The sequence below is a fragment of the Cyrtonyx montezumae genome, unplaced genomic scaffold (genome assembly GCF_038088225.1).
Source record: "Cyrtonyx montezumae isolate F1298 unplaced genomic scaffold, pur_monq_1.0 scaffold_3, whole genome shotgun sequence".
NCBI classification, from domain to species: domain Eukaryota; kingdom Metazoa; phylum Chordata; class Aves; order Galliformes; family Odontophoridae; genus Cyrtonyx; species Cyrtonyx montezumae.
The window spans coordinates 49,951,444-49,977,129 of NW_027072034.1; the positions used below are offsets into that span (position 1 = coordinate 49,951,444).

The 25,686-nt window shown below is 39.9% G+C and overlaps 1 long non-coding RNA gene across 1 annotated transcript; it reads left to right on the top strand.

The window, feature by feature from the left end:
- The first annotated feature begins 5,001 nt into the window (after positions 1-5,001).
- LOC136053253 (uncharacterized) lies at positions 5,002-24,939 on the top strand. Its single transcript, XR_010622617.1, has 4 exons — positions 5,002-5,208; positions 7,801-7,968; positions 23,870-23,989; positions 24,374-24,939. It is a non-coding gene; the product is annotated as an uncharacterized LOC136053253 (long non-coding RNA).
- Positions 24,940-25,686: the final 747 nt, after the last annotated feature.

Sequence of the window (25,686 nt, forward strand, 5' to 3'; positions counted from 1 at the left end):
TCTATCACCGTTGTTACAATTGTCCAATATTTATATTAAAAAACAGGGGTATGAAGAATTACACAGCAAACTCATAATAGTGTTGTTTTTCTAGGAATCTGTACTGTAGAATTTTTTAAATGTACTGTTTGCCAGTCATGGACAGTGGTGATTTTTCCTTTGGTTTGGGTTTTGAATTAAAATGTGATGAGAGGTCAGATCTCACCTGAGTCTCCTCATTCATCCTTAATCAGTTTATAAACCCAGAGATTCGGTTAACCATGCCGTTATTTGAAGAGATCTTCAATGATAAAGACAAAGCATGTTCTCTATGTCCAGCTAAATCAGTATGTTAGTCGTCCTTCAAAAACTTCAGGGAGAAAACACTATTTTAAAAATCATTTTGCATTCAGAGCGTTGTGCTAGGTGCAGAGTAATGGCTGATAGGCATGAACTTCAAATAAAACACCATCTCACCTTAATAATATTGCATGCTGTGGAATTGTCCTTTGGAATCTTAGCACTACGCTCAAAATGCCTAATGGGTACGGCAGGCATAATTTCAATAGGCTGGTGATATTGTAGAGGCTGAATTGTAAAGTTACTCACTCCTGGATATCCATACTCTACAACACTCTGCTGATAAATCAGACATGAGTCTGTGATTCAAATTAAAACTTCTGCCACAGAGAAGTTTTATAGTTGCTAAAACCTGAAGATTGGTAAACATAGTTATGCCAAACCAGTCAAACTGTGTTGTGAAATGTATGCTACAGTCTTAAAGAAATTATAAAATCAGGTTGTTTGTTGTTCTATACTGGAAGTGAAGGAAGAAAGAAGGGCAACGGGTACACCTTCAGGAAGTATGTACCACCTCTTGCAAAACTGGATGCACACCAACATGATGCCAGAACTGAAAAGGTTAAAAAACTCAAGAATCTAAGACTCTAATCAAACATCAAAGGAAAACAGCTAACATTGAAGAGTTTTTTGTCTTGTTATAACTCTCTGGCAAACGGCTGGAGAAGAGACATGAGAGTGAAGAATCATTAAGATCTATGCACCATCAGGAAGTTTCTAAGATTTGCTGGTAGGTTCCCTGCTTGCTTACACCACAAGATAGCAAAATATCAGAAAGTCACCCTAATCTCCAGCTGAGTGACTAGCTTTCATTGAAGTATTAGCTTAAAACAAAAAAAATTACATTGATATTATTGTTCTTTTGTCAATCTATAGACCAAACACCTGTGTTCAGCAGAATTTTAAAGATGCTAGTCCAGTGTTTTTCATAGGGCTGCAGGATCCTGTGGGCTGGAGGGGACTGCTAGAGGCCATCTGGCCCAGCCCCCTGCTCATAGCGGGTCTGGGTAAAGCACGTAGCTCAGGGTTATTTCACATCACAGTCTGAGCCTCTCTGATGACAGAGACTTCAGAACCTGCTTGGGCTTCTGATCCACTGTCTGGCCACTCTTACAATGAAAAAGTTTTCCCTTGTATACAGTTACAATTTCTCTAGTTCCTGTTGTTTCCCAATGCTTTCATTGTTCACTTCCATCTTTTCTGACCAGATAATGGATCACCAGCTTCAGAACACTGTGTTTTTGCTGACTTCATGAAGTTCTCCAGCATGTTCGAGTTCTTCTGAATGAGCCTAGCCTTCTCATTGCCATTGATTGTTCCCCCCTGGTCAGATGTCATAGAATCACAGACTCACAGAACATTCCAAGTTGGAAGGGACACATGAGGATTGTCAAGTCCAACTCCTGGCTCCACACAGGACCAAAAATCAAGACCGTATGTCTGAGAGCATTGTCCAGATGCTTCTTGAACTCTGACAATCTCAGTGAATATGTGTTCATGAAATGAATACGTGTTCCAGATAGTTAATAAGGCCACTGAACAGTACTGGCTCCTTTTTGAACCCCAACTACTGATCTGCTATCAGCTGGACTTTGTACTGCTGATTTTTTTTCAGAGCAGCAGTCCAGCCAATTTTCTACTTGTTTCAACATCTAGTTTATAACTCACCGGTTTAAGTCTAAGAATGACTATGTCAAAGGCCTTTGTTAAGACCCAGGGGAACAACATTCACTTTTCATCCACACCATCAGTCATTTCATCAGAGAACACAATCAGGTTGGTCATGCTCAATCTGCCCTAGTAAATCCATTCTGATTGTTTCCAATAACCTCCTTCACATAACTGGAAATTATTTCTAGGAAGGTTAGCTCCCCAGCTTTTCCAAGGACAGAGATCAGGCTGATGAGAATGTTGTTGCCTAGATCTTCCTTCTTGCCCACCATCATTCAAGGAGAGGCTTTGTACTAAAGGATGCAGGGAAAGCCAAAGCTGCTAAGCATCAATGTCCAAAGTTCAGATCTCTAAAAATCCTTGCCTTTATCTTAATTCCATAAATATCTAAAACTAATAGTTTTCATATAAAACATAGAAGCCACTTCATGGTGAGCTGATAAATCCCCAGGTTGCACAGTGCCAAGTAGGAAACTGAAAACTTTCTTCAAGAAAAAAAAAACACGTCCCTTTTCAGATTCAGTTGAGCCTTTGAAGATTACTGAACAAAACACACTTCACTCCCTTTTACCTGGAAATTTGAACAGTTTTCTTTTTCTTCCTGAGCAAACCAAAGCTGAGTGTGTCACTCCTACCAGAGGTCTGTCTAACTTTTTCCTCAAAAGCCACCAATGACAGAATTCTTTCTAATTCCTAGGGCAATTTTCCATAATGCTTCACAGTTTTTCCACGCTGTCTTTGCACCTTTTTTGCTACAATTTATGATTGCAATTTCTTATCTTTAACAGAATTGAGAATAATGCACCCACTCACTAAATTTTCCCTCATCAGCAATTTAAGAGCCACTTTGATCATCATTTTACTCCTATGTGCACACTCTATATTTTCAGCACAGTGTCCTGAGCCAGTACAGCCACATTCATACAACACAAAGCAAAAAGTGTTAGTTGTTGTGCCTTAAAAACAAGGATCTTGTTCAGGACCCCAATATGTGGTTTCCCTTCGTCTCACATGGAAAGAATCCAGGTGTTTTCTCTCTTCCCATATTTCTATTGTCTTTTTTGGGGGGGAGGGTGGGGGGTAGGGGATTGGGGAGGGGAGGGAGGCATTTCATTCTATGAATACAAGAAAGACCATTCAGAGCAGAACCTGTGAAGCAAGATAAACAGCACCTCATGTGTGTTTGCAGGGGATGGCACAGTATTCGATTTGAAAAGTTAAGGATATGGCTCTTCAACAGTGATTTCAGCCTGGGGATCATACCTCCATACTTGTAGATATGAATGACTCACCCAGATCTCTGTAATTGTAATGCATCTCTCACACCACAGTATTCCTCTGTTTTGTGAACAAAATCTTCAAAGGGATTGGGAACTCAGGTGCTGCTGGAGCATTGGTGCCATTTGTATAGATAAAGATTTCCTGAATAACAGTGATTGGACTCAGTTACCGACTCCTGGAGGTATAACACATTTTGGCAAAGTCCCCCTGTGAGATGTTTTAACTCTGTTCACTGAAACTTGGGTTGCACAAAAGGAATTGCCAGTGGAGAAGGTCAGATGAGAAACAGCATTTAAAGGAAAAATGCATAGACAAAAACTTCTGGATCCTCTGGCAGTCCCCTTTTAAAGAGTCATGTTTGACTCGCTATGAATGCTAGTGAAAAAAAATCCCTGGTTGTAATGAATAGTAAGTGCCCTTTTTTTGTTTGATTTGAAAATGATACAGATTCTGAACTGTTAGGAGGCAAGCAGCATTTAACAGTGTGAGAGTTAAACAGCTACCTGCAATGTCCTGAGATGAGTGTGACCCAGCAAGGTTTTGTCAGGAGTGTCAGTATTTTTGTGATTGTTAAGCTATTCCTGTGCACAATATGCACACAGCTGGAGAATCTAGCTAACCAAAAAAGCAGTATGACTGCACCTGTTAGCATTTTATAGTAAGATTTCTTTTCAAACGGCAAGCTGGAGGAACAATTGTCCTAACAACAGGCATGCCTGGATGTGGATGCGGATTATTTCAGCAAAGCAGAGGCAGAAGACATGGCCTGACTGGATATGGTGGGAAGGACCACTGGGTACCACCTCCCCTTGAGTACTGTGTGCAATTCTGGGCACCTCGATGTGAGGGCATCCAAAGAAGGGCTACGAAGATGGGGAAGGGTCTGGAGGAAAAGAAGTATGAGAAGAGGCTGAGGCCCCTGGGTGTGCTGAGCACAGAGCAGAGGAGCTGAGGGGAGGCCTGCTGGCGGCTGCAGCTCTCCCAGGGAGCGGAGGGGCAGCGCTGAGCTCTGCTCTGTGTGACAGCGACAGGGCCCGAGGGAACGGCATGGAGCTGTGTCAGGGGAGGGGCGGCTGGGGGTTAGGGATATTCTACGGTTCTGTGATCATCTTCTCTCCACTTTTGGACTCATTATGTTTCCACACAGTAGAGAAGTGGAAAAGGTGATATTCAGAGGTGTGAAGTACACTAGTCTGCCTATTGTTTGAAGATGTTTGAGTGGTTTTTCTCATCTCCTTTGAGTCCTGGCCCTATTTGAGCAATACTGCTCAGAAGCAGGATGGTGGCTGCAGCTTTACAAAGTGTCAGCTGAACTAAGTGAGCTTTGTCATAAGAAAGTTCCACATTAATGAGAATTTCTAAGATTTATCCCATTTTATAGCAGCTTATCAGTGTTCTATAAAACTGCTAACATTTTTCAGGGAATCCTAACTATCTGGTACTGCAAAGGAATGTCAGGAGTATTAATCTAATTGCACAGGTGTTGGAGAGAATATGAACTGTAACGTTTGCTGCTTGAAAATTGTTTGGAGCAGAAATGAGATGAAGGGTTTACATGATGTCTTATGTTTTTCCACGTATACCATGCAAGAAAAGTACACTCTGAGATTTTGCTGTAAATTCTGCCGTAATCCCATTAGGTAGGGCTGCCACTTCTATATTGCATACTGATACCATAGAGTTAACATATTTTCTCTTTCTCAGACTATCATGACAGTCCAAAAAGCGACCAGAATTACCAGCCAATTGGCATGATGCTGATGCAAGTCCCCCAACTGTGCAGCTGCTGCCCTGACATCCATGGTGATTTAAATAGCAATGGTTGGCATGCATTAATTATAACAGCAGGGAAATGGCAAGTTTATGACATGGCTTAAAGAAAATCTGAATGCACATCATTAACACAGAGGAGAAAAGGTAGTGTACAATTATGTTCCCTTTTTAACTGTTATTTAAATTGTTACTCTTGTAATTTGAGCACTCTGGCATGTGATAGTGTGAGTGGAAATGTATTTTTAAGCTAATGGGTCAGTTTATTGCCCTTATATGGTTTTATTTACCAGCTTTTAAAGACACCTGGCACATGTCAGCCTGGGCAGACAATGTCTGCAAATTCCCACTTGCTTGCACCTCTGGTACCCTGTAAGGATGCTTTGCAGACTCTCAGCCCCAGCTCTGCTGCTGCCACAGGCTGGCAGCGACTAACGAGAGTGCATGAAGCAAGAGGCTGATTAATATTGACCGCAGGTAGCGCTCCCTGCCACGCCACCACCACAGAGGCCTTGACAGTTCCATGACCCTCGTCCTCGCGCCGCTCCACTCCCTCCGGCTGCCTCCCACTCTGCTACTTGAACAAAACATCACATCAGCATTGTTTACTGCAGGAACTCAGCCGAGGAAGTCATAACAAGACAATAGACATATAATCTGATAACCTTGTTAGCTTGGTGGAATCAGAACTCCTAACAAGTAGAAGAGTTCAGTAAAGCAGAATAGAAGTATTACAATATTTGTTGTCAATGGCTTTTCAGCTCTGTCTTTGAAAATGGTAGCATTTCTTGTGCTTTTATTTAAGATTAAAGCTAAGCTCAAGGACACTAAACAAAATAGCATGAACAAGGTCAGACGTGACTTAAAAAAAAAAAAAAAACACAATAAAATGATAACCAGAGCAGGGAGACAGACTCCATTGTGTTCTAACAGCAGCAAGTAAAACTATAAAAAGGATGAGTTTACCATTCAAAAATCACTGTGCAGAAACAATTGCAGTGCACTGTTTCATATTTTCTTAGGACCAAGCTGTGACAGTGCCAGAAGTCTGAAATGAAGGGCAACATGCATGAGCACCATTACATTAGCAACTAAAGAGCAAATTGGTGACTCCAATCATGTCAGAGAAGCATCACTGCTTCTTCAGGCAAGGAGCCAGAACCTCCCAAATGCCCCATTCCCATAGCAGTGTCCTTGCTCTGACCGGTGCCCCAGAGCAGGGAAGAAGCCAGAAGTCAGCACTTCTCACATGCTTGCTGCTCTGGGGCCACTTGTCTTGCTTGAGCATCTGTGTGTGTATACTAATTTGTTAGCAACCAACCAGTCATAAGCCTGGAAAATGATGGTTTTATTCAATATATTGCTCTCGATTTTTTTGGCGATGAACATTATTAACGGAAGTCTTTGTATTTTTCATCTTCCATATCTATTAATTTTCTCTCCTTTACCTAACCAAATGATGGCACCTTTCATTTTAAAGTATCCTGGGTTAAAGTTCAATGATGACCTGATAAAATACTTCAACAGAAAGTTGCGTGCAGTGCTAAATAATGTCTGTAATAGTAGAAAGGGAGAGCATATTATCTGTGGTATTGAGTTTCTTTCCCTCGAGGAATAATTTATTGCATGGGATAGGAGTATCATTTTGATTGTACCATTTTCTAAATGCTGGAGAAGAATCATAATGTGAGATGCTGCTCATTAAAGCAGGGATTTGCTTTCTGTTTATTTGTTTTAATGGAAAGAAAATCAATGGAATTGGTAGCATTTGTTCTATCTTTTGCAAGATAAGTAGAAAAAAATTACTATATGGAAATAGTTGGAGAAAAACCTACAATCAAGATTTGTCTGACTTGCAGCATTTCTGTAAGTGTTGGTAGTGACTGAAAAGCAAGCTGTTTTGAGGGGAATATGCTATGTGCACAGCTCTTCTGAATATCAGGTTGCTTGTCCATGTGCCAGAAAATAGATTTGAAGATCTAACTTCAGGCAACCACACTTCAAAGTACAGTGGAAAATCAATCCTGTGGTAAACTGCTGCTCCATTTGTACAGTTGCATCTAAATTTCAGTGTGTGCACACTTTTCCTTGAATAAGCTGTCTTGTTTATCTGACAGCTCCTTGTTTATTGATTTTGCTGCCAGAAAACAGTTGCAACTATACTGGTGGGTCTGTGCATAATTTCTATCAGGACAACAGCAGAGTAAAGCTATGAATTTTGAGTAAAGGAAGCTGTGTTTGTAAAACCCAGTTCTGACACTGAAAGTGTGACTCTCTAAGAAAGTCCTGCTGACAGGAACGAATTGGAGACTACATTTCTTACCACCTCAAACTCAAAATGTAAGCTAGCCAAGAGCATTTCTGTGCACAAGCAGGAGTGATTCCTCCACAGCTTCAGAAGGGATGGGCACGAGGAATTCCCAGGAAAATGTCTTCGAACAAATTCATGTTTTACATGGACTACGAAGGTGGGGAAACATCCTGATAGGTGATGTCAAGGATGGAAAATTGGGCTTAACCTTCTCTGATCCTTTAGGGAAAGGGTATATAACTTCCTGGGAGGCTCATTCTGAGTCATATGTCACCTGCAGCATGCGCAGGCCGAGGTTGGCTGCATTCCCTGCTGGCTGCTGGTAGGGGCTGCCCAGGGCTTTGTTCACAACTCAGCCATGCAAGGCTTGAGCAACCTGAGTCAGTGCCCCAAGCATTCTGCTCTAAGCAGGAGTTTGGCCTCTCCAGGACTAATGTATTTCAGTACTGTGCAGTGAGTCAGTTTCACAGAAAGAAAGGCGGGAGTCAACTGCTTGTCTTCTTCCCCTTTCCTCCACTATAAGCAGGCTAAAGTGATATGCTAGCAGTAGCTTAAGGCTCAGAAGATAATCCTGACCTATAAAAAGTGCTTACACTGTAAGTATTTTCCTTCCCATATTTCTTCCTCAGCTTCATAAGCAGGGCCTGAATGCTCTTCATATCCTTAACATTCTCAAAATTTATCTGTAACCTTTTAATCTTCTTATTTATGTCCAGCAGAGTACTAAGAATTGTGTATTCTCAGTACTTGACTGAAGTAAAGAACATTATTGAAGCCATACTTCAAACCACAGCACTTGGGGCTGCCAAGAAAAAAGATCTTAGGGGAGTTTCTTTGTATTTTTTTTTCCAAAGATCACAAAAGACTTTAACAGCATCTTTTAATAAATACAACTGCTATAAATCTGATACTTCTTCACCAACGTCCACATCATCTCATAACTGCAAATAGTGTGCTGCTATTCCAGACACCAGAAAGTTTTGCATTCTGATTTACATTGCTTTCCTTCTGTGTAGCAGCATGGCTGTGGCCTTGAGAGGCACCCAATTGTGCTGCATGGGTGAAATGGTAAGGGTAGCACAGCATAAACAGGAATTATTACTAATTCCCGTTTGCTGTGGTTTTCCACTGAAACATGAACTTACGACTTACTACATAAGTGATGTGCTGTAGGTTAGTGGCATTGTAGGAGTCAACAGTGCCCTAACAGTGTTTCACTGCTACAGAGATACTGGAAAAAAAATGTTCCTGGAGGCTGAACTCCTCAGAGGACCTTGTGCTGTAGTAAATAATGGGTGCATTGCAGATGTCAGGCTTTATAACTGAAATACATGGCATCAAGCGTCTGTTTCAAGCAGTTCTTATAGCTACAGCTGTGTTCTTGACAGTGCCATGCCCACTATGTAAAGCTTTAGGTGCACTGTTCTCCTTAGTGATGGCAACAAAGCACAATTCCTACAGAAAGGGTATTATTTACAGAAAAAGAGGAGTTACATGAATAAAACTCCACACTATGCTGAAAATGGACCTTATATCTTTAAAGTAATAAACATAATCTTACTATCTTATTAATCTATTGTTATTCTCAAGTCTTTGCTGATTTAAGGAAGTTTATTAGAAGATTATCACTTATTACTTCTTAACTTACTTTTTTTTTTTTTTAATTTAGGAAATTTATCATCTTCCCAGCTGATGAAATTTTAGAAATAACTCTTTACTAAGGAAGAATAATGTTGTTTTCTAAACACAGATTAGCAGCAGAGGACCTCATTTGTGTGGTTTTCTAAAATTCTAAGTAGAGTAAGAGAGGTTTTGAATGATGCATAAAGAGACACTTGCATTCTCCTACTCTTTCTCAATCCAGGCCCCAGTGAGACAGCACACTTCCCTGTGTTTTGGGTCTGGTCTGCAAATGGGGCCCTCAGTTCCCTTTAGAAGGGAGCCACCCACTACGATCACCTTCCTTTCTTTCTTAGTAGCAGCAGTCTCAATGCACGGAGGTGACTGCCTTGCCATTGGTGACCTCCTGGGGGAAATCTTCCTGCACTTCACCCCTTATCACCTCTTCAACTTCCAATGCTGCAAATCTATTGCTTAGGGGTATCTGGGGACATGGGGAGACAGAGGGGGAGATTGCCCACAGTACCGAGCAGGGACTCTGCCAGCCCTCCCCATCCCTCAGATATCCCCCTTCTGCCCTACGGAACAGGTCAGGGAGTCCACCACCAATTGCAGGGGATCTCCCTGGCGCCTTTCTCTCTGGTGCTTGAGGGAGCTACTCCACCAGTCAATCTCCCGCTCACAGTCCCTGATGGCCCTCAGTCTCTCAACCTCCTCTTTCAGTTCAGCCACCATGCTAAGCAGATCTTCCACCTGCTCACACCTTGCACAGGAGAACTGCTTAGCACCCTCATCCAGCAGCAGCAGGCTCTGGCACTCCTTGCAACCAGAGACCTGTGTAGCCATGCTTCTAGGCAGACCTTCTGTCTGGGTCGCCACAGCCTTTTTAAGGCAAGCCCTCTGTCTAGTAGAGACCATGGCACAAAAAAGAATAAAAACAAATAAATGAAAATTGAAAGTAAATAAACAAATAAGTAATAGTTGATAATAATAATAATATATATAGATATGAATTGTAATAATTTAAAAATAAATAAATAAAAATAATAATTAATATATATATAAAATAAACACAAACAAACAAACAGTGGGTAGTGACACTTCGCTGCCCTCCCTGAGCCCTATTCAGCTGAGGGATGTGGGCGAGGGCACCATTACCCTGGCAACGCCTACGCCTCGTTAACGCCTCGTTTGCCTCTTGCGAGAACAGCCTAAGGGTCTGGCCTCTCTCACTCGGTTCTCGTGAGACTGGAACCTCCCGAAACCCCCCTGTACCTCAATCAGCCACTGCAGCTCCGGCTGTGCCGATTTCAAAGCAGTTGATCACAAGGACTGAGTAGTCCTCTCTAGATTAGTTCTCTCTTATTGCATTTTCCCATACTTTCAAGGTCTGTGTGGTTTGAGATTTTCTTCCAAAGTGAAACTGAACCAAATAACATTTGCTATGTCTTTGTTTAAAGAGCTATGTTTGATTTGTTAATTAGCCCCCTAGTGAATTTCAGATGAAGTAATAAGACTTTTTTCCAGTACTTAGTAGAATTATTAAGGCCATACAAGTAGATTTTTGAGAGAATTTTAGAGTTAATTTGCATATTTGTATTTAACCACCAGGAGGCCACTGCACGTTCTGAATGGTGCTGAGCCCTCTCACATCTACCAAATCTAAAGATAGTGTGAATGTCCTTTGCATGTTATCTTCCCTGATGGCTCAAGGCAAGCAGGATAATTTTCTCAGGGAGTCTGTAGATAAAATGCTTGCCTTTTACCCTGATTACCATAATCAGAGAAAGATGATTTATCCATAGTTACCCCTTTCCATCCTTTTGGCCCAAGATAAAGAAATAGGCAACCTACAATTAGCTCAGCTCTCACGTGGGAGTCTCCAAATTCTAGCCTTGCCATTAGTGGTCAGAGAAACTAATGTCAGCATTTGATACTATAATATTCTTGTTCTAGCCTGTGCAGTGTCATGGGTGTTTCTGCTTAAGACTATTGCAGCAAGCCTGATCTTCTCTTCAGTTGTTAATTTGCTGTAGTGAACCCCTGAAGGTTTTCAAAGGCCTCAAACCTGCTGCATGTTTGAATCTCAGTGTTCTGTTTTACTGTCAAGATATCTTACCCTCTTAAGCCATTGAGCTTCTACTTTCAATCACACCCTCAGTTCCATCTTTGATACAGTTATGAGCTGCAGATGCTCGCCCTAACTTTTAATTTTATCAAAATTGATCCCACCTGCTCCTGCGGATTTCATGTAACTGATCATTTGTTGGTGGGTACGCACAGGTTTTGGAAGCAGCGTAACTGATTATGTCTCTCAGATAATAAAGCTACTGTCTTCCAAATGTGGAAAGCAAGATAGTTTTGCCCTTCCCATGCAAGAATTCTGCCCTTCTTTATTTTAGGGTCTTATGGCAGCCTGTCTCTGACAGAAGCAGACCCCCAGCCTGAGGTGCCTGTATATATTCACTCTACACATACGCACTTGAACAGCACAACTCTATTACAGCACAAATAAGAACTGTTTACTCTATCTGAGCTTTACAATTAACAAGTCTGTTTCTTCTCACATAGCAAGTCAAATAGGGCAACAGGAGGTGATCCATCGAGTTGAAACCGTTAGAGCTCTACACTGGGTATTCACCCTGAGTGAGTGCCGGGCATACTTTCTTCCTAACCGTTGTCTAGTCCACTAATGCCCACTAGTGGTTGGAGTAAAATAGGCTCCTGAACCACGTTCTTGAGCTTGGCTTCAGCTGAAGGGAATCCAGTCTGACGTGCTAAGATTGTTCTACATTGAAGACAGAAACGCTACAAGGGAAAGAAGTTGAGAGACACTTCAAAAATTTACTTGAGATCCAAATTAAAATGGTAATTTAAATATAGACTGTAGGTGGGACGAATGGTGACATCCTTTTAATCAGTCATAGAAATAAGTGCTCCTAAATTAAAATTCAGACTGCAACACTAGAGGACAAGCATTTTCTGCACTGTGAACTTATTTCTTCCCCACCTTTGAAAGTATTTGTCTTGTCATTTGCTTGCCCTGTCTGGGCAATCCATCAAAGCAAAGGGAAAAGGGTAAAGCAAGCAGAATAAAGCTAAGAACGGTATTTGTAAATTCCCTGATTAATTGGAGGGCTACCAAGAAGGTTATCATAACTGGCTTTAGGCATATGTAATTGTGCTGTAGCCTGTCCTACAAGAGAAGCTTCAGTGTCTTCCCACCATCTGTTTTCCATTCTAATGGCTGAAACAGGGGTTCGACTAAGAGACGTACTAAAGTGTCTGCTTTAGCAGGAAGCTGGTTCTTTGCCTCCATCACCATTTTCCTCAGAGTTGCTTCATTTGTATTTACAAGGGACAGGACTGAAGCAAGATGTTGCTGAGAGAGTTGCTTCTACATGGCAACCAAAGGAGCACCAATGCAATTTGTGCCTTCCATACCATGGCTCACTTCTACAGAGGCTTGTCTGAGTCCCATTCTTGGTAATCGTGGTGAGAAAGTAAGACCATAACTAGTACTACAAATAGTGAAGCAAAATCTGGAGGATTTAATGATGTTTTTCTTGGCTGCTGTTGCAGAGAGAACTGTGTTCTCATTAGTGTCCCACTCAGTCTTCTTATTGACTCTCACCAGGATGTGGTAAAGATTGTCACTTCAGTAATGCCTTCACTGACATAAACTCTCATGAAGAGAGTTTTTCGTTAGATTTCATTAAATCCTTATGAGTAAGCTCAGAAATCTGAGTGTAATTACACTTGACATAGACTTTGAACAAAACGTTATCCACCCTGACAGAACATGGGTAATACACTGCCCTTCAAAAGTCTAGAATGCAGTGGCCACCTGCTAGAATGGTGTTTGTCACCAAATATTCCTCCTACATTACCAGTCTTGCCACAGACCCTCCAACACAGTCTAATATTAAACTACTACTAAAGATAGTTTCATTTTCCATTAAGAAATGCATAAAACTAAATATTTAAAATGGCAAAAGGACAAGTCTCCTCCTTATTTACTGAGTCTGTATTTCATCTTTATTATTGAAGGTCTGGATGGGTCTTTGGCCAATAATATCCTCTGTCTCTTTTTAGAATATGATAAACAGTCATTTCAAAGACAGTTTGAAATCTCTTTATATTTCCAGTAGTGAAATATTATGCATAAAATGCAACCTGATGTATAAGAATTTCTTATCCAGGAAAAAAATACAATATTCCTTGAATGAACACGTTATATTGTGTTACCCTTTTTCCCCTACCCAGGGCTGTTTACTATTTATTAAAACATATTTTTTTTTTATTGTAGAACCATGTTCTGACACTTTTCTGTTAAAAAAACTGTGATATATTCCATTTTCATTTGAGAATATGCATGGTGTAGTCTTTCAAGTCAGATAATTATGTTTAAAATATTTTCTAGATATTTAAAAATGAAAAAATTAAGAAAAAATGATCTACCTGTAAGCTTGCGCGTGCTCCCATTGCTGAAAGTTAAGAACATAAAAAATCTGCCATCATCTTAAAAAACTAGATGTTTCACTAGAATGGCCATTAGGATAAAATCTTGGGTTATAGCATTGGGTTTAAGCAGTCTGTTCTGGAAAAATAAATGTCATCACATTTGGAATATCAGGTCTTTAGTTTAAACAGACAAAAGCAACTCCTACTGTTGTTATTGCTATATGTGCTTATTATTACTGTAATTAGAATTATACAGTTATTATGATCAATAAGCTTGCAGACATAGCAACAATAAGAACAGTGTTCATATCTTAAAGTAGTTAAAACACTGTTGTCTAAGATCTCAGTAACAGAGATGTGTTCCTTCTGACCAGATTTAGGTACCTCTTATATCCATTTATGTTATAGGCATAGCTCCCTAATGTTCTGTAGATGAGGTGGTCATTCTCTGAGGAGCCAATGGAGAGCATGCCACATCAGATGCATATAGTTGGCTGGTGTGAAAAGCCCTGTAGGTGACCACATGAGAGTCAAAGAGGGGTCAGAGGAGTTGTAAATGAGCAGCAGTGGACAGGGCTTGCCAGGGACAACCTGCAGCAGCTGCTATTGTGATGGGCTGATGGGAATTGGAGGCTCCTGAATGCTGCTGGGACAATCACAAGGAAAGACTGCAGTGAGATGTGTGGGGGTTGAAGATCTCCAAGGAAAAGCTGTGAATAGGTTGTTCCTGCATCCTGGCTAGTGGGACACCAGATCCCTTTGAGCAGCAAATAGAGAGGTCCTAGTGCAGAGTAGAGACTGAACTGTGATTTAAGGAGTTTTACAATCACCTGGAAAAAAAACAGGTTCCTTCCAAATGGTGAAAACAACAATTTTTAAACAGCTATGTAACGTTGATTCCAATTTTATTTTTATTAATGTGATGTTTTACTGCTGGCATCTCATATTTCTCAATAGCTTCTCCTTTTTGAAAGAGCATAAGAGGGCTTTGAAGAACCATATGGTCTGTAAAGCCACAGAATCAACTTCTCGTACATCTGAAATGCCAACTGCATTTCAGAGCTACTTTCCCTCTCCACAGTAACTGTTATGTCACTGGATTCCATACAAAATACATAGAAGGTAATATGTTGTCTTGAACTTTAAGAGACAAATAGCATTCCTGAAAGATCCCCAAATCTATTGCTTTTCTATAGTGCAATTATTTGGAAAACAAAACAAAACAAAAAAAGAATCTATTAAATTCAGTCAGATGAAAACTCAGTAAACAGACATTTATAATATGGCAAATGCCATGTTTTACCCTCATGTATACAGATCTGATTGTTATTGTTATAAGCATGTCAAGGGCATGCATGAAACATTCATAGTGAAGGGAAACAATGATATTAAAAAAATAATTCATTTTTTAAGGGGAATTATTTTTAAAAATCAGGCAAGTGAATGTGCTTTTCTTAAAAAAAGCGCTGAGGTTTGTCTGGTGGTGTGATGCTGTGAGAATACACATTAAGCAATAAGATATGACAGACAGCACATTTCTGAAGGCTAAAATATGAGTAAAGGTGCAGTATGAGACACAAGGCTGAAGGAATAGAGATTTCAGTTCGTGGAGCAAGGCAGTCATCTCCTGTAAATGGACTGCCTAAAGTGACTTATGATTATTGTACAAATACAGAACAAATGTAATACTACCATTAACTACAAATTCTCATATCTCAAGACCCTTTATTAGTTGGTTGAAGGTAAGCATGGGCAAGGGATGCTGTTGCCTGAGGTCTCTGAAGCTCTGTAATGTTGGCCCTGTCTCAGGCCATTATTATAAACAACTGCTTTGGCAATGGAATTGGTAGTGTTTCATGGCTGGAATTATCCAGAGATGTGTCTTACAGTGTAATAAAGCTCTTCTAGGTTTATTGGAGACACAGCTGATAAAGCTTTCAAGCAGAGCAGGAGCTGCGTAGCACAACTTACATGTCCCAGGAGATGCTTGGCAAAGACCAGCAGAAATACCTCTACAAGCCAGGGCTCATAGTTTCCCTGCAGTTTCCAGCTCAGATGCAGTAACAGTTTCAACACTGTTACACTATCAGTAAAGAGGTATAACAAAGACTGTATCTACTTATTTGCTGAGAAGTATGAATTCCAGTTGTTAATTTCTTAGTATTCTTTTGGAAGCAAAGTCAATAGTAATTGACTGTAGTTCAAATTTGTTAATTGTAAGAAAAGTCATAAAATCATAAATCAAAAATTCAAATTCTAGCTTGAGATCTGGAACCATGCAAAAGCTACAGTCTCATTTCATTTCACTGACACAAGGCTTATTACAGTTCCTCATTTAAAGAAGAAAAGCAACCTGATACGAAACTATAATCCAGAAGATATTACTAAATGACAGTCAGGTCTAACTCAGAAAATCAGAGGTATTGTTTTTTTCAGCTCAAATCATGACTTTTCACAATGTCCTTCTATGTTCTAAATTGGTATAGAGATCTAATAAGATGAAGTCTCATATTTATTTCAACGTTTTTAAGTCCATTTCTTATTCCTGTGTGACCAATTCACATTTTGGAGTATACTACAAGTTATTCTTTCTTTCTTTATAGATCTTTCTTAATTAATAGAATTGTCAGTATGTTGCACTTGTCTACAAGAGCTGTAGAAACAGACTCCCTGAGATACGCCCCTTCAAAAGAATAGAAGTTAACACTCAGTGTCCAAGTGGAGACCAGTAACAAATGATCCTCTGGGATCAGTGTTGGGACTGGTGTTATTTTACATCTTTGTAGGTGACATGGACAGTGGGATTGAGTGCACTCTCAGCAAGTTTGCAGATGACACCAAGCTGAGTGGTGCAGCTGACACGCCAGAGGGAAGGGATGGTATTCAGAGGGACCTGGGCAGGCTTGAAAGGTGGGCCCATGCCAACATCATGTAGTTCAACAAGGCCAAGTACAAGGTCCTGCACCTGGGCTGGGGCAATCTCAAACACATTAATAGTTTGGGCAGAGAATGGTTGGAGAGCAGCTCTGAGGAGAAGGATTTGAGGGTGTCTGTTGATGAAAGACGCAACATGAAACGGTAATATGTGCTTACAACCCAGAAAGCCAACCTTATCCTGGATTGCATCAAGAGAAGTGTGACCAGCAGGTTGAGGGGGGTGATTCTGCCCCTCTGCTCTTGTGAGACCCCACCTGCATCCAGTTCTGGGGCCCCCAACACAAGAAGGACATGGATCTGTTGAAGCAGGTCCAGAGGAGGGCCATGAAGATGATTAGAGGGCTGGAGCAGCTCCACTGCAAGAACAGGCTGATATCTGGGTCCTTCAACCTGGAGAAGCGAAGGCTCTGAGGAGAGCTTATAGCAGCCTTCCAGTACCTGAAGGGGGCCTACAGGGAAGCTGGGGAGGGACTTTTTAGAAGGACATGTAGTGACAGGATGAGGGAAAATGGTTTTAAACTGGACGAGGGTAGTTTTAGACTAGGTATTGGGAAGAAATTCTTTACTGTGAGGTTGGTGAGACACTGAGTGAGTTAGGTTGCCCAGTGAGGCGTCCTCCTGCAAGACCAGGCTGGACAGGACTTTGAGCAAGCTGGTCTAAACAGAGGTGTCTCTGCTTATACCAGGGGGGTTGGAACTAGATGATCTTAAAGGCCCTTTCCAACCCAAACCATTCTATGATTCTCTACCTATTTTAATTGTTTTAAAGAGTGAAGATACATCAATGCCAGCTAAATTGTGGTGCTTCAGTACAGGCAGAAATAATGGCATATCCTAACCAGCATGACAGGAACCACTGCTGAAGACAGTGGTATCCAGCCCCATATTCCAGCAGCCTCATGTTGGAAAACTGGTCTTGTTCTTGCCTAATGAAATCTCTTGCTTTAATCACTTCCCAAAACAGTGAACTGTGAATCCGACACAATAATTCAGAATTTGTAATTATAAATGTATAATTTATAAAATTCTCTTCCTGTAATTAGTTTCCCTTTAACTGCACTATGGTAGATGAAGTCTGCAATGCACCATTTCTTAGGCTGCTCTGTTGAAAAGACCTCAGGCTCCTCTTACTCATATCTCTAGTTAGGAGCTTATGTTGCCCTCAAGAACACACCGTAGGGCATTTAGAATTTTACAGACAAAATTGTCTTAATGAAAAGTTAATTACATTTGAAGTGGTGAAGAATCAAAAGAAATAGAAGTGAGAAGCAGCAAGAATAACAATTCATAGAAATGTCTTCCACCTCTGCTTGCTTTCACCCTTGTACTTGGTTGTAATGGATAAAATTACATGAAAGACTGCTTATGATTCAGACTAAAAAAAAAAATTCCCAGGCTCATGTGCAGATTTCCAGGAGTCTGTTCCTTTCCTTAACTGTCTTTATTTTCTTATCCATCTTGTTTCTCCTCTCACTGTTCTTGTTATTATCAGACATTTTGTGCTTAAAGATCTCTATTTTCTACTGTATTTTTCTCTACAGAATTTTTCAATTCATAAAGAAGAAAATATATATTTTAAAAAAGTAATGTATTATAGTATAGCAGATGAACTCCCTATTCAATCAGAAGTAACCATTTTTCTAGAGCAAGTTAAGCATGCTTTTTCCCTAAAATTTTTGCGTATTTTTACAATCAAAATAGTTTGAGCTTAGGTATAACGTATCTTGTGGATGTATGTAGGAATGGAAATAAAGATGAAAAATAGGTACGAAAAATATACGTTTAGGTATGAAATATGATGCTTAGCGGTTATATCTGTGGAGAGTGACCCCTAAGAAAAAAAGAGAATTAAAGCTACTGTTTTCCTATAAAAAGGCAAAAATAGAAAACTGTTCTGTGCTGAACTGGGAGACCAACCATGATGTTGTGATGTCTGAAATCACAGGAAGGAAGTACAAAACATCAGGCAATTACTGTATGTTCAAATATTTTGCTGAAATATAGGGCCAGTACTGCCACTGAGCTGACATGAAATTGGATAAATAGAAAAGCTGAGGAAGGGTTTAGAAAGAGACCATATTAGTGACCTGAGGTACACAAAGATATCTGTTACAGAAAAGAGAATAGTGTGTTATTTAATATGTGGCAAACAAACTCTGGAAGCCTATATTTGCTGTTCTTATGTAATTCACAGAAGGGATCAAGTTCAGAAATTCTTTAACCATCTACATGTATGAAATTTCTAAAAGGCTGTGCATGTGCACTGAAAAGTGTTTGCGTCCACAAACTGAGAAGGGTTGTCATGAATTAACAGACTTTTTAATACTTACCCATGTAAAAGGAAAGAATATATTTTTTCTGCTCCAGGAAAGTCTTGTGGCAAGATAGCAAATCAAGTTCAACTGTCAGAGTGGTCCTTCCCATGCCATTTTTAAACTTTGTTGTCATCATTTCCTTTGTAGGATCAACAGTTATTATCATAATTAGTCTTCAACCATTTGTGGAATGAACTTGATTTCCATGTGACTCCAGAAATTACATGCTCACATTAAGGTTTTTCACTGCTCAAATCATTAGAAATGTGTCCAGGATCTTTCTGCTTATGTTTATGTCCCATCCCCAGAAACACTCAAGGTCAAGCTGGACTGGGCTCTGAGCACCTTCATCTAGTTGTAAGTGTCCACATTCATTGCAGGGAGGTTGGACTAGATGGCCTTTAAAGACCTTTTTCAACTCAAACGATTCTATGATTCCATGGTTTGCACAAACCATCTCTTCATACGGTTATGAAGTACAGACTTTGGATATATACGCTGCCTTCCTGTATTGTTTTTGTGGAGGTCATCATAGGTACTAGTTTCTCCTCTTTTAGTATGTCCCCTTTTTCCATCCAAATATACTACTAGTCCTTTTTACCATTATTCAAAGTTAATTCTTTCAGATGTTGTCTCTGTCCAAGATAACCTCATAAGCATTGTTCTGTGTTCTTTGTTTCTATGCTCTGGCTTCCTTGGTTATGAGCAACCTCACTTCTTTGGTTATGGGCAACTTAAGTAACCCAGGCAGCTTTATATGAATAATCTGCCTCTTTTTATTTACCACTTTGATGTTTATGACATTGACAGCCGATACCAGCTAAGTTTTCCATTTTCTTCCCATTAAAGCACTGAATAATGCAGGGGCAGTCATCTTAGTGGGAAGCCTTGAGACAGACTTCTTTTCAGTGGACGAGTGCAGCTGGAGAGCCAGACTTGGTCCTGTAACTAAGTTATGTGATACGATCTCAAAATCTCTTTCTCAATTTGCAAAGATGTTTTGATTTCTTTCAGAAAATAAGTTAAAGATGCATTAAGCCCTAAACTTAGTTGCCTTAATACCGAACATAAAACTGAAAAGTAACGTAGGACATAAGCATTGTTTTTAAGGTCAGGTCACTCATATCATCTGATTATATTGCAAGCCCCATAACCTCCCAGTTCAAATATGAAATAAAAGGATTATCTTATTTTTATGATGTCAGGAATCTTGGAATCTTCCAATAATAAGCCTTGTCCTAAGGCAATAACCCTTTCTTATGTTATATTCTCAGGTATGAATGTGTGTGTTCTCCCACTACCATGTCTGAATAATATAGACTGCTATAGTTACTGTAGTTACAATGTTAACCAATCCAAATGTAACTGAAGGATTAAAATGTATGCTACTTATGTGAAGGACAATTTGTACCTTAGGATTTTTTAAAGAGCTGCTAATAGTGAAGGTGTTTTTTTAAAAAAAAAAGATTAAAATTAAACGTGTATTTTTCTCTATTGTACTGTATCTGATTTTTTGTCAGAATGAATCTTGCTGATCTTGGTTTCAAGGTTTCTATTCTGTGTGCTTTTAAACCAAGGTCAAGCAGTAGGCAGGAGAGGGACCTTGAAGGTGTCATTGGCTAGAAATACATAAGCTTTATAGCTATACCACTAATTATTTATCATTCATAAGAAGAAATATAGATGGGCAAAATGATACAGACACAGATACTTCTGTAGCTGTGTGCACACCAGAATGTCAAAGTACAGGTGCCTAACAGTATTTGGCAGTGCATGAGAGTATAGGTGTATGTTCATGAGTCCACACAAATGTCTATATGATTACATGCATTCCTACTTCTTTTTCCGTGTCCAGAATGAAACTGCTTGTGTATGTGTTGCACTGCACACACATACAGCCTAATAAGCCTGACAAAACTGTGAAGGGAAAAATCATTTAATAAAGCTGTCTGTCTAGTATGATTATAAACTACTACATGTTTTTTCAAGGGTAACCTTGAAGCTGTTTCTCTTCATTAAAAATAAAGCCCTTGAAATGAGGCCTTACACCTGAGAAGGCAGACTTTTTTTTTTTTTTTTTTTTTTTGAGTGGAAAAAAAAGATTTATTTTAGTAAACTGGGCAAGGATTCCTTGTTTTGTTCTTCCTTAAATTTGTGATCAGTGTGAAGAAAAGGTACAATATTCTTGTACACATTAACAGTAAGTTATGACATCGTCTGTTTAATTTGTATTTAAAGCAGAGCATATAGGAATGTTTAATGTATGTTCACATATAGACAGATAGGATTTATTTGATATAAGACTTCCGTGACTTCTAAAAGGCAGAGCTTTGCATTTGCCAGACAAAAACAATGCAGAATTACATGTGGAAATCTCAGGAGAGATATTTTCACACGAAGACAAACCTTCTGGCCCAAGTATCACCCTTTGTTCCTCCCACCAGCACAGGAGCTCTGTCCAACCTTCTTGAGACAGGCAGCCTCAATAATGTAGAACATCCTAAAAGCTTGTCTCCTAAGTTTTCCAGCTCTGGTTGGTATTGAAGTACACCATACTTCAGCCATCAGCAGTGAGTCCATATCTCTCTCCCTCCATCTTTGCACCCTGTCTCAAAGACCAACTGAAGCCACGGTGGGCAACTGGAGCCGGGAACTGAGAAATGCATCTTCTAACCCTATGGGTTAGATGTTCCTGCAAGCACTTGCTGCCAGCACTTTGTCTAAATTAGCAAGTAACACAAACAAATGGGGCTGAAACAGTTGACATGGAGCACCTGACAAACAAAACATTGGCTCATAGGTTCATAGGTTCATTAGGTTGGAAAGGACCTACAAGATCATCTAGTCCAACCATCCTCCTATCACTATCCCTACCCAACTACTAAATCAAATCCCTTAGCACCTCATCTAAACGCTTCTTGAACAGCGCTAGGGATGGTGCCTCAACCACCTCCCTAGGCAGGCCATTCCAGTGCCTGACCACTCTTTCAGAGAAAAATGTTTCCTCAGGTCTAATCTAAATCTTCCCCGGCGCAACTTGTGGCCATTCCCTCTCATCCTGTCATTATTTATCAGGGAGAAGAGGCCCACCCCCTCCTCACCACAACCCCTCTTCAGGAAGTGGTGGAGTGCAAATAAGGTCTCCTCTGAGCCTCCTCTTCTCCAGACTAAACAATCCCAGCTCCCTCAGCCGCTCCTCATAAGACTTGTGCTCCAGACCCCTCAGCAGTTTTGTTGCCCTTCTCTGAACACGCTCCAGGGCCTCAATGTCCTTCTTGTAGTGAGGGGCCCAAAACTGAACACAGTACTCGAGGTGCGGCCGTACCAGAGCTGAGTACAGGGGGATGATCACCTCCCTGCTCCTGCTGGTTACACTATTTCTAATACAGAAATGATATATCACAGGAGATTGGCATATCACAGGAGATTATTCCAGACAGCTTTATTCTGGCTTCATGGATTAAATGTCCATTAGCAGTTGAAGGGCCCTATGTACACACCAGGAGAGCATCTGCCATTCTCTTTCACAAAGGAATTTGGTCATGTCCTCCAAGAGTATTCCGTGATGTGAGGCACAGTAATTGGAGATAGTAACACAATCCTGATTCAAACTAGAACAATGAAGTAGACACATGGTCATTTCTTGGTTGTGGCAGGCTGAAATACGTGATCTGTATGGCTTACTACGTTTTCTACAGTAGAAGTATGGAAAAGTACTCGAGTTTTGCAGATGTATTTTTCATAAGAAAAATGCTCTGTGTTTGAAAGGACAAATGAGTTTGATCCAAACAGTAAATGGCATTGTTAATCAAACTGCTACAAAGCATTGAATTAAAACTGACTAAGTAAAAACACTGGAAGAAAAAAATCTATTAATAAACTTCCTTCCATTCTTTAATATGTGACTGAAAATATTTGAGTTCATCTAGCAAAGTTGTCACTGATTTTGGCCAATCCAGACTTCATAGATGTGCCAGGAAATCACGAATTTTCCTGCTTTCCCTGGAAATAAAAAATAATAATTTCTCTTTAAAACTAATAGATATTCAGTTTAGACCACACTACAGCACACAACTTCCATTCTTTCAGTCTTCATTCCCTCTAAAGGACTTTGTAAGATAAAGGTTAGATCCCAAAGTTTCTTCTTGTACAGGTTATATAAGCATTTGTCTGCCTTTGGAGCTGCATCACATTTTAGTATCTTTCTCAGTTTCTCCGTGTTCTTTCTCTCTGTTAAGAGTGGCACTTTTACCCTTTGCTTTCATGACCACTTCCCAGGCTTTTGTTGCTTTACCCATCTGCTGCTTGCTATTCTATCATGTTTCCAGAGCAGTGAGACCCCAGAATATTGTTTCAGTCATTGGTAAGGACAAAAAAACCTCCACATTTTTAAGTCTGATACATGATTTCTGCATGAAGGTGACAAAGGACAGTCTTTTGCAGGCAGACATGATGAAATTTTGCTTCCAAGGACTAATTCCTTATAGCTGAGTCTATGGTACAAGTAAGGAATTAAATCCTACTGAAATGTTCCCCTGCTCTGGGATACACACCCTGTTTTTTGGTGTTTGTTTTATTTTTTTTCTGTGCAATTACTTCCATTTTTTTTTCAATATGAGTCTATCTTCTCTTTGTGAGGATTTTTCTTATCTACCTTGCTCCACAAACTATTAAATTATAAAAAAAGAGATTCCCTCAGCATGGTCAATCTTAAATATGCAAGCAGATTCAAGGTAATGGTGGAAGATGAACCAGCTAAAAAGGGTTGAAAAATTGCAATTTGTTGTACTGATTTGAGAGAAGGAAAGATTTAGAATGCTAAACTACTTACAAAATACAGCACGCGCTGCATAGTTATTTAGATTGGTCTATAGATAACATTTCAAAACAGTACTTTCTTAGAGTGAAAAGTTCCACACAGCTCTATTTGTGATATTGTTATTTCCTGAGTGAGTCCTATACTTCAGCCTTTTTCCAGCATTGTTTTAGCTTCTCTTAGCATACTACATGTTTGACGCTGCAGACTTCATATCCTGTGACCAAAGTGAAGCATGATTTTGCATAATGATTCTTTACAAAGGGAAAACTACTCAATTTTTTATCAGAAATGGGTTTTGAGCACTCCGCAGGGAGTGCGTCAAATCCGGAGCTTTCTCTACAGGCCTTCTCCTTTTATGCACCAACAGCATCTCTAATGGAAATGAGACTCCTAATTCCTACGTTTAGAAGGAGAAGATGGGAGGGGAGAATGAATTTGAGAGGCAGCTTCATTAGTCAAAAGGCAAGCGGATTTAGATGGGCTTTATAAAGCTTTTTAAAGTGATCATTGAGCTTGTTAATGTCTTGTGCTGTTAACTGGGAGTGGATATATGACATCTGTGCTGCTCTGAATACTGTGGGATTTTCTGAGCATCAGTTCTGCCATTGTTAACACTGCAGACCAACTGTTGCAGACACAAGGTCATTCAAACCCTGCGTATAAATATCAATGCATCAGATTAATGAGATTTGTTGGGAATACCACTGCTGAGAAAACTCTAGAGGTGGGCATGTCTCCTGATGTGTCTTTGCTCACAAAAATATCCTTCTTAATGCTTTTTCCTTCCTGCTGGATAACCACATTCCTTTCTTTTATTGTCTTTCACGTCCTTCCATGGAGCAGCAGAACTCCAGGCTGCTGCACACTGCCTGGGGAGAGAGAAGCTGCTCAGCTCCGTCAGAAGGGGCACTGGCAACAGTGGACTCCTGGCTAAGCTCTCATCCTGCCTCTTCCTTTCTGTGAACTCCGTGCCTTTAGGGCCACTGCCTCCTTTGCAGCATTTACACATCTGCTCTTCTTCTCTGTTGAGAAATTAAATCATAGTTGTTGGATAAGTGTAAAATGAAATGCAGTCTGATAGTGGATAATTCTGCTGTCGTTGTGGTTAGCTGTTTTTGTTTTTTTTTAATTATTATTTCCCAGTCAGACAGAAATAAACAGAAGCCTTGCTACTGAAATCAGCTAGGGCCTCATACATCTGGCTTTGCATTTTTATTTCTAGTGTGGGAACAATAATTTCTGTAAAATTTCACTCTATAAAGTATACTGATGTACTTTTCCAGTACAGGGGTACCCACGAATGACAGAACAGGGAACTGACCCAGTAGAGCTGGAATCTGACTTTTACATTTGCTGAAAAATTGAGTCAAGCAAAAAGGATCATATGTTATAATTCATAATGACTAAATAAATATTTTTATGATGACATTATATGTATATAGTACTGTAATTTTGGTCCCCTCGAAGTCCCAAGGAACACTAATCATAGAGCTTTAAAAACCTTTATTAACAATTTAATTTCTCCAAGGTATTCAGACTTTTTACTACTTTCTTTGACTCCTCTCCCTCCCCTCCCCTCACCTCCCCTGTATGGATATTCAATAAGGCTCCTAAAACTGGTTTTTGAGGCACTGCACTTTTAACCTTTCTCCTGACCAGGAGCAGCTTAATCTTATTCTGTGTTTCCAGAAGCCATCCTGGAGCCCACAGACAATACCCTCAGCTCCTCAATTTACTGACGTACACACTCAAGCACCACTCTGCCACTAGAGAAATGTAGTCAGAGTGAACTAAAACACACAAAAGAAATTACATAGCATGTGACGTTGCTCATAAGTGAGGGTCATATGAAATTTAAGCTGCAGAAAAATATCTGTTCACACATCAAGTAGTCAAAAAATTATATCTCCCCTATGTTTTTTTCCAATAAATTTCATATTTTTCATACATTTGACAAAAATTGAAGTTAAATAATAAATACATACGGGGTTATACTATCCAGTGTTGGAATTTAGCAGAAAGAATTTTGCTTAGCAAGTGGGCCTCTATTTTCACTTATATTACATAATACTGTGGGGAAAAAAATATAGAAAAGGTTGATATTTCAATTGACAATGAAAGAAAGCTTTGGAGTTCTGGGACACTGAGTTGTGCTGTCA